Source organism: Myxine glutinosa, chromosome 1, assembly GCF_964187855.1.
Source record: "Myxine glutinosa chromosome 1, kmMyxGlut1.1, whole genome shotgun sequence".
Taxonomy (NCBI): domain Eukaryota; kingdom Metazoa; phylum Chordata; class Myxini; order Myxiniformes; family Myxinidae; genus Myxine; species Myxine glutinosa.
The window spans coordinates 433556595-433565715 of record NC_136261.1 but is presented as its reverse complement, the minus strand read 5'-3'; the positions used below and the strand labels follow the sequence as shown (position 1 = coordinate 433565715).

The window sequence follows — 9121 nt, the reverse complement described above, 5'->3', positions numbered from 1 at the left end:
CAGCATCATGTCACATTCAGGGTCAGAGTTGATCCTCTTGTTTAATACACATGAACACTGAAAAACCAGTTTTTTTTTTCCTTTCAATGCAATTGTCTCACACACGTGCACCAAGGAGTCTCCACTTTGCACCAAGGAGTCTCCACTTTGCACCAAGGAGTCTCCACTTTGCACCAAGGAGTCTCCACTTTGCACCAAGGAGTCTCCACTTTGCACCAAGGAGTCTCCACTTTGCACCAAGGAGTCTCCACTTTGCACCAAGGAGTCTGCACTTTGCACCAAGGAGTCTCCACTTTGCACCAACGAGTCTCCACTTTGCACCAAGGCGTCTCCACTTTGCACCAAGGAGTCTCCACTTTGCACCAAGGAGTCTCCACTTTGCAACAAGGAGTCTCCACTTTGCACCAAGCAGTCTCCACTTTGCAACAAGCAGTCTCCACTTTGCACCAAGCAGTCTCCACTTTGCACCAAGCAGTCTCCACTTTGCACCAAGCAGTCTCCACTTTGCACCAAGCAGTCTCCACTTTGCACCAAGGAGTCTCCACTTTGCACCAAGGAATCTCCACTTTGCACCAAGGAGTCTCCACTTTGCACCAAGGAGTCTCCACTTTGCACCAAGGAGTCTCCACTTTGCACCAAGGAGTCTCCACTTTGCACCAAGGAGTCTCCACTTTGCACCAAGGAGTCTCCACTTTGCACCAAGCAGTCTCCACTTTGCACCAAGCAGTCTCCACTTTGCAACAAGGAGTCTCCACTTTGCACCAAGGAATCTCCACTTTGCACCAAGGAATCTCCACTTTGCACCAAGGAGTCTCCACTTTGCACCAAGGAGTCTCCACTTTGCAACACGGAGTCTCCACTTTGCACCAAGGAGTCTCCACTTTGCACCAAGGAGTCTCCACTTTGCACCAATGAGTCTCCACTTTGCACCAATGAGTCTCCACTTTGCACCAATGAGTCTCCACTTTGCACAAAGGAGTCTCCACTTTGCACCAAGGAGTCTCCACTTTGCTGGAAGTTAAACTTTTCAGTTTCAACACGCATAATCCTGTCATCTCAGAAACTTAGTTATATGTAGCTGTCTGCAGTAATGGATTAAATAAAATATATTAATACTAATAATAATAATAATAACAACTTTATTTGGTCCCTTATTTAAGACAATTAAGCCTTAAATATAAATTGCTGCTTACATGAGTGGGACACTTGGGTTTGCTTCTGGGAAGCAATCAGATCAATCCGAGGTGGGATGGGTGAGAGGCTGATTCGCAGGGTACCATTCAAAGTTGCTTTCAGTTTATTCCTCATCTTTGATTTTGTGCCAGTCACAAGTGAAACCCTGACTCGCACAGGTATGTGGTGGTGAAAGGTAACATGAACTTGATTGCCCGCTCTGACTGAATCGCTGTTTATGTAAATGCAAACTTAATATATCCTGGGTCGTATTTTCTGACGATGTGTTTCACCTCCTTTTAGCAGTTCCTGAAGTTTCGCCACCATCATCTGTTTTTCTTATCAGTTAACGGTCGACGTTTGTCAAAATAAAATACAGTAAAAGTAAAATACAGCAGCTTGCCTTTTCGTGTGAACACGAGATGCCCGAGATGTTCTCCATACCGGAAACAGCTTTGATCAACCAAATACGGTCAATGGCGAAACTGCAAATACTGAATCCGCGAATGTTACGGATGGAAACCCTCAAATCATTTCCGGATTCACCTTTAAACTCAATCTCTCTACATTTTCTTATCATTCCAATCACAAATTAATACACTAGCATTAATATAACTTTTTTTCTTTCAATAGCATTAATATAATGAAATTTTACGAACACTCGTGAGGTAAACTAATCACCTGCCTTCTCAGGTTGGTGTCCTGTCCATGGACCACAACGTTGCACCTTCCGGCCCACTGATGGTCGCGACCCACGGTTGAGAATCTCTGGTCTAATCGACTTTTTAGAGAAGATAGTCCAACTTTCGTTTTGGATGTAGCAGATGGGACCGACATTTTTTCCATACCAACGCTACATCGATCCCTCATCCATCCATAATCTACAACCTTTATAACACCTCCTCATTTGGAGGTCACATTGGATATACAAGTTAATTTGAAAAACTTTCTGCCTGGTTTGTAGTTGAAAGGAAGAATGAGGTTTAACCATCGTTGTATGAAGTTTAGTGATGTGATATAAAACAATGCAGTGAATAAAACAAAACGAGCGAAAAACACCTCATTAAATGAACAAATACCTCAACATACATTTAATAAAAACCCGTTTAACTTTTCTTCATTCCCGTCATCAACGAACAGAAAATTATTTTATCTTTAAATAAACGTTATACAGATCTTTCTCAGTATAAATAATAAAATGAGAATCTCCGAGCAAACCCCTCAGATGAGATTCGATCCGATCACGTGAACCTACGTCACAGTTACAGCACGAAGTTTACAAGGTCTTTTGCGTCTTCACAGGTCTTTTGGTTCCTCTGGGTCTTTAAGGGTATTGGGGTGTTTAAGGGTCTTTGGGGTGTTTTGCATCTTTGGGGTGTTTTGGGTCTTTATGAGTGTTGGTGGTCTGAAGTGTCTTGGGGGACTTAAAAGGTCGTCAAAACGTCGAAGGGGTCTCAGCAGTCTAAAGGCTCAAAAGGTATATTTCAACAGGATGCAATTAAGAATTCATGGACTGTTTTTGGGTGTTATTTTAATTTGAAGAAGAAGACGGTTTGGTCACAAATATACATACATAACCATATACGTTTGCTCTATTATAATGAGATGCTATTGAAATGTGAGTACGTCGATTAATTACAAATCACTGAAGCCTGAGTACGTCTCTTAAATACCTTACTATTGAAATATCAGAACACTACGTCCATTAATTATATGATATGGAAACCTGAGTACATCTATTAATTACACTGAGTACATCTATGAATTACATGCTATTGAAGCATGATTACATCTGTCTTCTGCGTCTTTTTGGTCTTCGTGGTATTTTGGGCATTCAGTGTCTTTGGAAGAATTATACCTTAATTCTTCTTCCATTTAATTGTGGTTTACATGAAGCATCTATTTACTCTCAGAAGAGGGAGAAAAGCATGGTATGAGATTTTAATGACAGCAGGAATACACGGAAACTCAAGCATATAACAGTTACAAGAATAAGTCATCCAGCTCGTGTTTCTCCTAGAATCCTCGTACATAAATCATTTACATAGTCTTCAGTTGTTCATCTTGGAGGAGGTGGTTGTGAGTGTTTGAAATGGCAAGGCAGGAGGTTGGGAGAAGGTAGAAGAGGAGGGTGGAGGAAGCAAGGGGGACCTTGTGGAGATATCAACATTGACATCACGAAGTACTGAGACAACAACATTCTCCAAGACCCGCATTTCCAAGATATTGGTTGTAAATATGTAGTTCTTCCTCCGTCAGTTTCTGCCAAGCTGTCTGACATCAAAGGAAGACCAAGCCTTGAGATGCCAAGCTTTGCCACGTGGCATGAGATCATAATAGATTTGTTCTTATCCCATTTGATTTTAGTGCACGATTTAAAATCCATTTCGTGTGACATGTGATTCTCCAATAGTAAATCTATCCCAATATATCTTAAAACGTTGCCTTTGAAGGGGAAACAACTTCAGTTGTTATTTATTACCCCCCCCCCCACCCCCCCCATACGTCTTGCAGCAAGTTTGGCTTTTATTAAAACTGGCTGCAAATGACTTCTAAAACTCGGCTTTATCTTCAACCGAGTTGGACACAAGCTTTCATCAATAGTTAAGATTAAATTTACGCACAGGTATTTGGAGTCTTTAAGGGTTTTTTGGGGGTATTCTGGGGTCTTGGTGGTCTTAAGGGTCTTCAGGGACTTAAAAGGTCATCAAAGGTCTGAGGGGTCTCTGCAGTCTAAAGGGTCAAAAGGTACATTCCAACAGTACTTAATTAAAAATCCATGGACTGTGTTTTTGGGTGTTATTTTAATTTGAAGAAGAAGAAGATATTTACGTCACAAATATACAAACATAATAACCATATCCCTTTGCTCTATTATAATAAGATATGGAGAAGCAAATGAATAAAGTGAATTTTTTTTAGCGATAGTTTTCTTTTAATTTAGTTTGAGCTCAGGGTGGACACAGATGGGTTAGCATTTTGAGATTCTTGTTGTCTTTTGGCACTAATTTGCAGTCATTGTTGTGGACATTCTGGTGACAGCCAGCTGTACGGCTTTGATCAAGGGATTCAGGAGTACTGGCTGGTTGTCAGGGGTTACAGATGGTACTCTGAGTAGTTGTGTTTACAAGGTATATGCCAAAAGGGCTGCACACCTTCACGACAGCTTTCTCCTTACTGGTTCACTGAATACCTTGCGTACTGCTGAGGATCGCAAACAAGGAGGGCACGTACAACCCAGTATGGGTAATGCCATGTGAATTTAACAAACCTTTATCAGGGACACTTTTTCCATGGTCAGAGCACTTTTTGTGCGAGCACTCCAGCGTGGGTTGCACGATGGATGTTCAAGCTCCGTTTAGAAATAAAACTCATGTCACAAATAGAGCATTTGTAAGGAAGCTCTCGTTGGCTGTTATCTCCATATGCGGGTTTTATGAAGTGGGAGGCAGATTTCTCCCAGAACTCTAAACCTCTCTCCTTTTTCAGGGGAAAGGATTATTATTAATGAATCAGTTTGTGAAACTTCATTCTCATAGCTTTGTTCCAAGGACTTGTTTTATAATCATCACTGAACCTCTGACAACCTCCACCTGTAGTTTGTTTGTCATGATATTCCCCGGAATGCTTTTTAAGTACTCAGTTAGGGTTTTCTTGATCATCTGGATTCCCTTTTGCTCCGACTGTCACTGGTACAACTTCAGGTTACTTCAATTTTGAAATCCTCTTAACCTCATTTTTGATATCCTGGTATTTCAGATTTCAGCTCTCCTGTATGGATCTTCATATGTTTATTCAAATTACCACGATGAGAGAAGCCTTTATCACATATCGAGCATTCGTGAGGACGCTCTCCTGTATGGATCCTCATATGTAATTTAAAATCGCCTTTTTGAGATAAACCTTTATCACATATCGAGCATTTGTGAGGATGTTCTCCTGTATGGATCATCATATGTGATTTAAAATTGCGTTTTTGAGAAAAACCTTTATCACATATCGAGCATTTGTGCGGTCTCTCTCCTGTATGGATCCTCATATGTAATTTCAAATGGTCTTTTCGTGAGAAACCTTCATCACATATCGAGCATTTGTATGGTCGCTCTCCTGTATGGATCCTCATGTGTGATTTCAAATGGTGTTTTTGAGAGAAACCGTTATCACATATCGAGCATTTGTGAGGATGCTCTCCTGTATGGATCCTCATATGTAATTTCAAATCGACTTTTCGAGAGAAACCTTTATCACATATCGAGCATTTGTGCAGTCGCTCTCCTGTATGGATCCTCAAATGTGTTTTCAAATTGCTGCTTTGAGAGAAACCTTTAGCACATATCGAGCATTTGTGCAGTCGCTCTCCTGTATGGATCCTCATATGTGATTTCAAATGGTCTTTTCGAGAGAAACCTTTCTCACATATGGAGCATTTGTAAGGTCGCTCTCCTGTATGGATCTTCATATGCGATTTCAAATGGCCGTTTTGAAAGAAACCTTTATCACAGACAGAGCACTTGTTGGGCTGTTTTCCAATGTGGATCCCCACGTGTGTTTTGATGTCACTCGTTGAACCAAAATCCATTCTGCACACATTACACTGATAACATATTCGCCTTCCTGCAACCTTTATGTGTTTGTTTAATTTAATATTGATCTTGGTGTTGCGAGTCCCAGACAGTCTTGATGTCTTGATTGTTTCTTCACAAAAGGCTTCTTCTTCATTGTCAAGCTGTGACTGGCCCTTATTTGTCCCATATTACTTCTGGATTGTTCTGCAGAAACAAAGAACACAACATATTTTTTTATGTCAAAATCAAAATGCAAATATATATATATATTTTTTGTATACTGAATCGAGGCTCGTGAAAGAGCTGACATTTATTTTACAAACAAATCAACCAGACAAACAAAATATATCAAAAGAGGGAGCGGAAGACAAGATGGGGAGAGAAGGGGATGCACACAAACACAACATTTGAGAGCAGGGAGAAGTGTCGGAGGGAGAGGGCTTGGGGGGAGGAGGCGTGGGAAGGAGGGGGGGGGGGGGAAAGGTATAAAACACAAGGAGACCAAGGACTTCCAGGACAGAAGTTGGTATTTCAAAAAAGTGTATAATTTGGGGTGAAATTAGCGGGGGTAGAAAAGATCGAGGTTTTGGATGGGGGAAGATAAGAGATGGTGGGGATCAGCTGTTTTAAAGACCTGGAGGGTGGAGTGGGATTGAAGAGAGTGAGGGAGTTTGTTCCAGAGGCGGGAGAAAAGAGGAATGAAGGAGTGAAGGTGAGCAGAAAGTCTTGATTTTGGCAGTGTAACCATAAGAGGGTTGCAGGCAGATCTTGTGAGACCTGTAGGAATATTTGGAGGACATAGCCCAGAGAGAGCTGGGGGGGCAAGGCCAGAGAGGAGTTGGTAGAAGACGGAAAGACTACCAACCTGCCAGTGGTGAGTGAGTGAAAGGCCCTTGGAGTTAGCTTCATCGCGGGAGATTCCAATGATTCTGAACGCTTTGGTTTCATCAGCGTGGAGAGGAGCTAGGTGTGAGGCAGGAGCACCAGACCAGAGTGGAGAGCAGTATTCCATAGAGCTGCGGATGAAAGCCTTGTATGTGGTGAGGAGCTCAGGTGTGCCAAGGAAGGGCTTCGCACGACGGAGGATGCCCAGTCGGCGACTGGCTTTGGAGGCCAGATTTTAAATGTGGTTTTCCCAGGAAAGATCATGGCAGATAGTGAGACCCAAAAGCTTAAGTGACAGAACTTATTGGAGAGGGTTATTCAGAAAGTGGATGGGAGGGTTGTCCAGTCGGTCTTTTCGGAGAGACATCGTAAGAGTGTGAGATTTGTCAGGATTGAAAGACATGTTCCACTTGTTTGCCCAGACTGTGATTTTGTCCAGGTCTGCAGAGAGTGAGGAGACTGCAGACTGCCGATCTGAGGGATGAGGAATGGAGCAACAGAGAGTAGAGTCGTCAGCAAAGAGATAGAGAGGATTTTCAAGAGAGTCAGAGAGATCATTGATGAAGACCAGAAAAAGCAGAGGACCCAGAACACTGCCTTGGGGAACTCTAGCCTGAACAGGAAGAGGAGATGAGAGAAACCCATTCAGGGCCACACGTTGACTACGACTAGAGAGGAAGTCCACCAGCCATGCGTGGAGATTTCCATGGATACCAAAGGAGGAGAGTTTTGTGAGCAGAGCGGGGTGCCAGACTGTATCGAAGGCACGTGAAATGTCAAGGGAGACAGCTCTAATTTCCTATTTGGCGTTGAGGACCTCCATCCATTGTTGAGAACGCAGAAGCAGCATGTCCAGAGTAGAGTGACCAGGTCTGAAACCAAATTGATGGTCAGAGATCAAGCCAATGATCAATTTAACACTTTTCTGAAAATTTTATATTTTCTTCACACAAAAGATCATATGCATGTTAATTTTTTACATTTCCACTCACCAGTTGCAAAACAGGAAGCACTTCCGTTTGTCATGTGACTATCATCTGAACATTCCTTTGCAGAAAGGCATTTTGAATCTTCTGTGACAGATGAATCGTTGTGTTGTCTGCCTTCCACATTTAAAAAATAGAGATCACCTGTGCACAAATTAGCATCAGTCATTTCCAGTGACATGAGATTAAGAACCATTTGAGAGTTCATAGAACGTGTTAAGTCATGGAATGTATACTTCAATTTAAATATAATAAAGAAGTTAAAAATTATTAAAAGTAAAAATTCCAGATGTTAAGCACTATCGAAGCAGACTTCGACATCACCCTTATTCACCACCCTATTTAACATGTCCAAGTACTGCTAAACCGCAGGTTATTGGAAGTGACAAGAAGGCGATTTTTGTTCAACAGAGTTCAAGCATATAATTGAATTAGAATTAAAATAAAGATTGTAAAAACACATTTTAAAAAATTCTGGAATTTAATGGCGTTAAAAATATGTCGATTTCCTTTCACAAAGCTCAGAATAACTGTGTGTCTACCCCCAGGAGAGCCAGGAAATAATACCTCCCTACTCTCAACACTAAACACTCAACCCTGTCTCCCTCCTCCAAGTCCTGGTCACGTCTGGTCAAATGTTTCTGGTGTTTGTTCCCCTTCCATCAAGACCCTTACCTAAAACGGCCACACACCTGACACCACACAAAAAAGCTGAATACCTCAACTGTGTTTACCTCAAAATCTTGCGTCCCAAACCCATCTCACTCTGTACGCACCTTAACCAGTCGAACCTAGCTGCTAGTGTCCTTCTCTCCCGACAAGATGGAGAAGTTTCTGTCAAACCTCGACTCTGATTCCACAACTGGACCAAGCAGCATTCAGCCCACGGGTCCCAAAATCCTGCTCTGCCACGCTGTCAAACCCTCTCTCCGTTCTCTTCACCCTCTCTTTTGCCCAAGGTCAATGTTTTGCTCCAATCGGTTAATCTAACCACATGCTTGTTAAAGTGAACATCTCGCTGGCCATTCTCAGAGAGCCTCCTCAGCGTCGACGAGTCTGGCATTTCACTCAGGCCAACTGGCACGGTCTTCAAGCAGCCATCAACCATCTGGACTGTTCCCCCATCTCTACGGCCTCTGGCATAAACTCATACTGGGAATTCTTTGAAAGTAAATTGCTCTCTCTCATGCACAGATTTATCCCATCTCATCTTCAGTTCTCATACCCTTCCTCCCTCCTGTCCATGGTACATAGCATCTTGTGGTGAGGCAGTTGCCATGAAACAACTTGCCTTCGCCTCCTGGAAGGCAATCTCATTTACTTTCACAAAGCCCAGAACAAATGTGTGCCTCACCGCAGGAGAGCTGGGAAACAATATCTGTACACTCTCCAGAGTGAACTCTCAAACCTGTCTCCCTCTTCCAAATCCTGGTGACATCTTGTCAAATCTGTTTCTGGTGTTTGTTCGCCCTCCACCCCCTCCCTTATTTCAAACGGCTGCACAGCTGACTC

General features: G+C 42.5%; 1 long non-coding RNA gene across 1 annotated transcript; it reads right to left on the bottom strand.

The window, feature by feature from the left end:
• Positions 1 to 3100: 3100 nt before the first annotated feature.
• LOC137419068 (uncharacterized) lies at positions 3101 to 7748 on the bottom strand. Its single transcript, XR_010982760.2, has 2 exons — positions 7616 to 7748; positions 3101 to 3447 (listed from the first exon to the last, which is right to left on the bottom strand). It is a non-coding gene; the product is annotated as an uncharacterized LOC137419068 (long non-coding RNA).
• Between the last annotated feature and the right edge of the window lie 1373 nt (positions 7749 to 9121).